Raw genomic sequence first — 7,359 nt, forward strand, 5'->3', positions numbered from 1 at the left:
TCCTCTGGCCATAGCCTCCCAAAGTGCTGGGATTATAGGTGTGAGCCATTATGCTCTGCCTTTTTTTTTTTTTTTTTTTTTTTGAGATGGAGTTTCGCTCTTGTTACCCAGGCTGGAGTGCAATGGCGCGATCTCGGCTCACCGCAACCTCCGCCTCCTGGGTTCAGGCAATTCTCCTGTCTCAGCCTCCTGGGTAGCAGGGATTACAGGCATGCGCCACCATGCCCAGCTACTGCCTTATTTTTTAATTTCAAAACCATCTCAATGTTAAAGAAAAATTTGCAAGTATGGGACAAGGAACTACTACCTTAATTTTACAAGTGGGGGCTGGGTGCGATGACTCATACCTGTAATCCCAGCACTTTGGGAAACTGAGGTGGGAGGATTGCTTGAGCCTGGGAGTTTGAGACTGGCCTGGGCGACAGACACTTTGTTTCTACAAAGCATAAAATAAAAGCATTAGCTGGGAGTGGTGGCATGCACCTGTAGTCCCAGCTACTTGGGAGGCTGAGACAGGAGGATTGCTTGAGCCTGAGAGGTTGAGGCTACAGTGAGCTATGATTGTGCCACTGCACTTCAGCCTGGGCAACAGAACAAGACCCAGTACAAGACCCTGTCTCAAAATGAATAAATAAATAAGCAAACAAACACGGGTATTTTGGCATTCAATGTTGTAAGTTCATTGGAAGCATTTTCTTTCTGAAATTTGTTTTTTTTTTTTTTTTCTTTCTTTCTTTTTTTAAAGATGGGGTTTCACCATGTTGGCCAGGCTGGTCTTGAACTCCTGACCTCACGTGATCCGCCCGCCTCGGCCTCTCAAAGTGCTGAGATTACAGGTGTGCGCCACCGCGCCCAGCCTCTAAAATTTCTCTAAGCCTCAGAATCATATATGCTAAGGAGTTTGAGAAGACTTCACAGTGAGAACCCCAGATTTCTAGAAACTTATCTCAAGGTTTTGCTGGCTCTTTGTAAATTTCTTTCTTTTTCATGCCATTTAAAAGTTAACTGTCTAAAGATTTCCACATTTAGAGCCCATATTTTTATGCCTTTTCTTGTTTTGGTTTTCTTTCTTTTGTAAAGCCCTAACCTTTTTAAAAAAAAGTTTTGTTTAGATATAATTAACATACTATACCATTAACTCAATTAAAAGTGCACACTTCAGTGGTTTTTACTTTAACCACGGAACTGTGCAACCATCATCATATTTATTTTTTCTTGAGACGGAGTCTTGCTCTGTCGCCCAGGCTGGAGTGCAATGGCCTGATCTTGGCTCACTGCAACCTCCACTTTCCAGGTTCAAGAGATTCTTGTGCCTCAGTCTCTCAAGTAACTGGGATTACAGGTACACGCCACCATGCCAGGCTAATTTTTGTATTTTTAGTACAGATGGAGTTTCACCATGTTAGCCAGGCTGGTGTCAAACTTCTGACCTCGTGATCCACTGGCCTCAGCCTCCCAAAGTTGTGGGATTATACGTGTGAGCTACCACTCCCGGCCTATTTTTGAACATTTTCTTCACTCCCAAAAGAAACCCCCTGTCTATTACCACCTCGCAATTTGCCTCCTGCCCACCCTAGGCAACCCAACCACTAATGTGCTTTCTGTTCCATAGATTTGTCTATCCTGGACATTTCATAGAAATGTGTCATCCACTACATGGTCTTTTGTGACTGGCTTCTTTCTTTAAAAAAGAGAAATTTTTTTTTTTTTGAGACAGAGTCTCACTCTGTCGCCCAGGCTGGAGTATAATGGTGCGATCTCGGCTCACTACAACCTCTGCCTCCCGGGTTCAAGTGATTCTCCTGTCTCAGTCCCCCGAGTAGCTGGGATTACAGGTACAGACCGCCACACCTGGCTACCTTTTGTAGTTTTACTAGAGATGGGGTTTCACCATATTGGCCGTGACTGGCTTCTTTCACTTGACATAATATGTTCAAAATTCATATGTGCTGTAGTTTGCATAGGTTCTTCATTCCTTTTCACAGCTGACTACCATTCTGCTGTGTGGATTTGCCACATTTTGTTTATCCATTAATCAGCTGATGAACATTTGAGTTGCTTCCACTTTTTGGCTATTATGATGCTGCTATGAACACTCCTATACAACCATTTATTTGGAATTTTTGTTTGCAATTATCTTGGGTCTCCAGAAGTGGAATTGTGAGGTCATATGATAACTTTTTTTTTTTTTTTGCGACAAGGTCTGGCTCTGTCGACCAGGCTGAAGTGAAATGGTGTGATCTCGGCTCACTGCAACCTCTGCTTCCTGGGCTCAAGCCATTCTCCCATCTCAGCACCCCCAAGTAGCTAGGATTGCAGGCATCTGCCACCACACCTGGCAAATTTTTTGTATTTTTAGCAGAAACAGGATTTCGCCATGTTGGGAAGGCTGGTCTAAAACTCCTGACCTCAAGTGATCCGCCCGCCTCAGCCTCCCAAAGTGCTGGGTTACAGGCGCGAGCCACCACACTCGGCCAGTAACTTTGTTTTTTAAATAAAGCCATATGTCTTAGAACTTATTTGCTCATCTGAGACAGGGTCTTGCTGTTTTCCAGGCTGGTTTTTTGTTTTTGTTTGTTTTGAGATGGAGTCTCACTCTGTTGCCAACGCTGGAGAGCAGTGGTGTGATCTCAGCTCACTGCAACCTTTGCCTCCTGGGTTCAAGCAATCCTCCTGACTCAGCTTCCCAAAGTGCTGGGATTACAGGTGCCTGCCACCATGCCCGGCTAATTTTTCTGTGTTTTTTTTAGTAGAGACAGGGTTTTACCATGTTGGCCAGGTTGGTCTTGAACTCCTGGGCTCAAGCAATTCTCCCATCTCAGCCTCCCAAAGCGTTGGGATTATACGCATGAGCCACCACGCCTGGCTTCAAATGGTAACTCTATGTTTAACTTTTTGAGACACTGCCAGATTGTTTCCTAAAAATGGCTGCACCATCTAATTTCTCTGTTTTAAAAAAAAAAAATTTTTTTTTACAATCCATCTGGACGTGCTAGCTCACACCTGTAATCCCAACACTTTGGGAAGCTGAGTCAGGAGGATTGCTTGAGGCCAGAAGCTCAAAACCAGCCTGGGCAACACAATGAGAACTTGTCCCCATTAAAAAGGGTTTTTTAAATCTTGGCTAGACTGAGTAGCTCACACCTGTAATCCCAACACTTTGGGAGGCCAAGGTGCGTGGATCAGTTGAGGCCAGGAGTTCATGACCAGCCTGACCAACACGGCAAAACAGTCTCTACTAAAAATACAAGAATTAGCGGGGCGTGGTGGCATGTGCCTGTAATCCCAGCTATTTGGGAGGCTTAGGCAGAAGAATTGCTTGAACCAGGGAGGTGGAGGTTGCACTGAGCTGAGATCATGTCACTGCACTCCAGCCTGGGCAACAGGGCAAGGCTCCATCTCAAAACAAAAACAAAAATTTTATTGAAATCCCATACAAGGTAGCTAGGATAAAAGATTTGAGGTTGCCTTTTTTACATTCTCCTACAGTCTCAATCACTAGGTCATATATGGTGCCATTGGCGGTGGGGCTCCTTTAATTACATTATCAGTCATAGCCTGGGTAAGGGACATCTCACTAGGGAGTTTGGTTCCATCGTTATATACACACAATTCAATACTGCCTGCACTTGCAGATTATGTGACACCCATTACAACAAGGAAGGTAATTCAAATGGTGCAAGATGACAAATGAGGGCAAGAACCATGGAAATAAGAGGGTATTCAATGAAGGAACTGAGCCATTGTGTTGACCATTGCAGGCATCACCTGATAAACCCTTGTTAAAATGGGTCCCGTTGGCCAGGTGCGCTGGTTTACACCTATAATCCCAACACTTTGGAAGGTGGAAGTGAGTGGTTCACTTGAGCCCAGGAGTTCGAGACCAGCCTGGGCAAATGGGGGTTTCCCCATTTCTACAAGAAATACGAAAATTAGCTGGGCATGGTGGTGCACACCTGTGGTCCCAGTTACTCGGGAGGCTGAGACAGGAGGATCACTTCAGCCTGAGAGGTTGAGGCTGCAGTGAGACTGCACCCCAGCCTGGGTGGCCGAGCAAGACCTTCTCTCAAAAGTAACAACAGGCCGGGCGCGGTGGCTCAAGCCTGTAATCTCAGCACTTTGGGAGGCCGAGGCGGGTGGATCACGAGGTCAAGAGATCAAGACCATCGGTCAACATGGTGAAACCCCCGTCTCTACTAAAAATACAAAAAATTAGCTGGGCATGGTGGCGCGTGCCTGTAGTCCCAGCTGCTCAGGAGGCTGAGGCAGGAGAATTGCCTGAACCCAGGAGGCGGAGGTTGCGGTGAGCCGAGATCCCACCATTGCACTCCAGCCTGGGTAACAAGAGTGAAACTCTGTCTCAAAAAAAAAAAGTAACAACAAAACTTTCATTACCTGTAAAGCACCATGTGCCCCCGCCCATCACATTTCCCTCACACTGAACATGAAGTTTATGTAGCTTTTACCCCTGTTCAATCAATTACCTATGCATCTCTAAACAGTATGTTGATTAACCTGCCTGTTTTGAATTTTATATAATGGGAATATGTAGCAGTGTACCATTTTGTGATTTGCTCCCTGCCAAAATTATATTCTGAAATTGACTACCATAATTGTGTGAACTGTATTAAATAATTTTCACTTGTCTTTTGTATCTGATTAAAAATGAAGATGGGCACGGCATGGCTGCTCACAATTGTAATCCCAGAACTTTGGGAGGTCAAGACAGGAGGATCACTTGGGCCCAGTAGTTCAAGACCAGCTTGGGTAACATGGGGAGACGCTGTCTGTAGAAAAACAAACCAAACCATAAATATATCAAAGTTGATTTTTACATTTGACTGTATGGACATCTGCTTTTTCTCCTCAATTTTTAGGGAACCATTCTGCTGCTATAAACAGTGCAGCTATGAGCATTATTTTGTCTACTGGTGCATAAGTGCAACTGTTTCTCCAGAATAACATATTTCAAGAGAGGATGTGTGCTTCTTTAAGTGTACTGCATAATGCAAATTATTTTGCAAAGTGATTTTACAAAAATATACTTCTTTTTTCATTTTCCATTTTGTTTTTAGTTTACTTTTTTGAGAGGGAATCTCTCTCTGTCGCCCAGGCTGGAGCGCAGTGGCCCGATCTCGGGTCACTGCAACCTCCGCCTCCCGGGTTCAAGCGATTCTTCTGCCTCAGCCTCCCAAGTAGCTGGGACTAGAGGCGCCCGCCACCACGCCCAGCTAATTTTTGTATTTTTAGTAGAAATGGGGTTTTACCATATTGGCCAGGCCGGTCTCCAACTCCTGACCTCGTGATCCGTACACTTCGGCCTCCCAAAGTGCTGGGATTACAGGCATGAGCCACCGAGCCCGGCCTTCATTTTGTTTTTATTTATAAATAGAGACAGTCTCCCTATGTTGCCCAGGCTGGTCTCGAACTCCAGGACTCAAGCGATCCTCCTGCCTCGGCGTCCCAAAGAGCTAGGATTACAGGCGTGAGCCACCGCGCCCAGCCCCAAATCATACGTTTATCAGCAGTGATTAATATTCCAGCACATCAACAGACACACGCACGGCGCACACGTAAGCACACTGTGTGCACTAACGTGTGCACACTCCCTACACATCCACGCTGCACACACACACCCGTCACACACGCGCGCACCTTTGTACACGACGCACACTGACTAGGAGCCACACGTACGCACCACGCACACACGCACGCGCAGAGCACCAAACCCGCACGCAGACCCACCAACCTCCATCACGCACTCCACGCACGTCCGCCACGCACGCGACCCGGCCCGGAAACGTGTTTCCACCGCCTGCTTCTGACGAAGCTTGTCCCGGCCGCGCCGCCGTCGGACGCCCGGGGTCGGAGGTCACAGCGGCGTTGGAGGTGGCGTGTGTGTGTGTGTGTGTGTGTTTTTTTTTTCCACCCGGAAACCGCGGCCGCCGGAGCCAGAGCTGAGGCGGCGGCGGGAGCCCAGTTGGCGTCTGGTACTCGCTTCGGCCCCGCGGAGCCGGACGCTGCCCCCGGCGCGGCGGGGAGGATGGTGCCGAGCGGCCCCGGGCCCGCCGCGCGCTGCCAGGAGTGAGCCCAGCGCGTCCGCGGGCGTCCGCCGAGCAGCTGGCCCGACCGGGTCCGGGGCGCGCCGCTGCCCGCCGAGGCGGGGTGAGCCGGGTCTGGCGGGCGGGCTGGGGTCGGGTTAGTCCGGGATGCTCGCGGGGCCGGGAGCGGGGGGCGTGCTGGCCGGGAGTGGCCCCTCCGCCGGCTTCTTTCCCCGTTTTCGGGGTGCAGCCCCCTCCCCAGCTGCTGACGGGGGTCGCCCAGCATCGGCCGACCTCGGCCTGGTCCGTCTACACCGGTGTTTGCCCGCCCGCGTTCCCCGAGCCAGGGTTCCCCGCCGGCCTTGGAGATGGCGGGTCTTACCGCGTCTGGAGCCGAGGCCTGGATAAGTCGGATTTGGCACCGGGGACCTTTTGGTGGTTTGCCATCTTTGGACTTTGGGGAGTGTCTGCGTTTCTCCTCCGTTGGCCGGTCGGACCCATCTCAGAAAGGTGGGAGGGAGAGACGCGCGTATGCGCAGAAAGTTAAACGGCAGGGTGGTGCTCCCTGTGTGGAGCTTGGTAGCTATCCAGAGTGAGGCGGACTCTTTATTAGTGTTCTTAATAAAATACGAAGTGGTCGCAAGGTGGTGGAGAGGCACCGTCAGGAATACAGCCAGGCCTGTTGTGCGGTTTTGAGTCGTCTCAACGCTGTACCCATTGGACAGCCGGTGAGGAGGCCTTTGTGGAAGAATCTGGTGTCTGAGTTTAGTTCTCAGCCGGCAGATTACAGCTGTCACTGGCTGATGAGTGGTGAGCTGCTTTGTAAGCATCGTGGCTTCCCCCTGAACTGCTCCTTTCCTGCCTCAAAGGTGAGCGGCCATGGGAGGGAGTGGGAGGAAAAACTCCGAGGCTGCTGCTGAGTATGCGATCAAGTGGTTTGTCTCTGTGGCACCGTCAGCTTAGGGTCAGCCTAGGGTCTGAGCATGTGTATCTCATTTGTAGATGAATGTTTCATCAGCGCCTGACCGATCATGGTGTCCGCCTACTTCCTCTTTTCACCTAGGAATTCTGACGGGTAATAGACCTGTTGCGCACCTAAGGTATACTTAGGCGTGCGTTGACCCCCAAGTGCATTTACTGTCTAGGAGTAAGGATGCGAGTTTCAACTTGCAGTGAGATGCTGGGGGGATTCCTGTGGCCTGATTGAGGTGAACTGGAATCACGGCTAGCACCGGAATTTCAGTACTGAAATCACCAAACACTGCCTGACTGGCACCGACTCCATTTAGGCTCTAGCTGCAGCTGTAGAGCTAGTTGC

At 49.4% G+C, this 7,359-nt stretch overlaps 1 protein-coding gene across 1 annotated transcript in view; it reads left to right on the forward strand.

Moving 5' to 3' along the window:
* The first annotated feature begins 6,039 nt into the window (after positions 1-6,039).
* TMEM248 (transmembrane protein 248) overlaps positions 6,040-7,359 on the forward strand; it is a 42,113-nt gene continuing 40,793 nt past the window's right edge. Inside the window, exon 1 of the mRNA XM_032264778.1 lies at positions 6,040-6,165. The gene's annotated coding sequence lies outside the window, so the exon portion shown is untranslated. The remainder of the gene's footprint in view (positions 6,166-7,359) is intronic.

This window comes from Sapajus apella, unplaced genomic scaffold, assembly GCF_009761245.1.
Source record: "Sapajus apella isolate SASKATOON/1434 unplaced genomic scaffold, GSC_monkey_1.0 scaffold146, whole genome shotgun sequence".
NCBI lineage: Eukaryota > Metazoa > Chordata > Mammalia > Primates > Cebidae > Sapajus > Sapajus apella.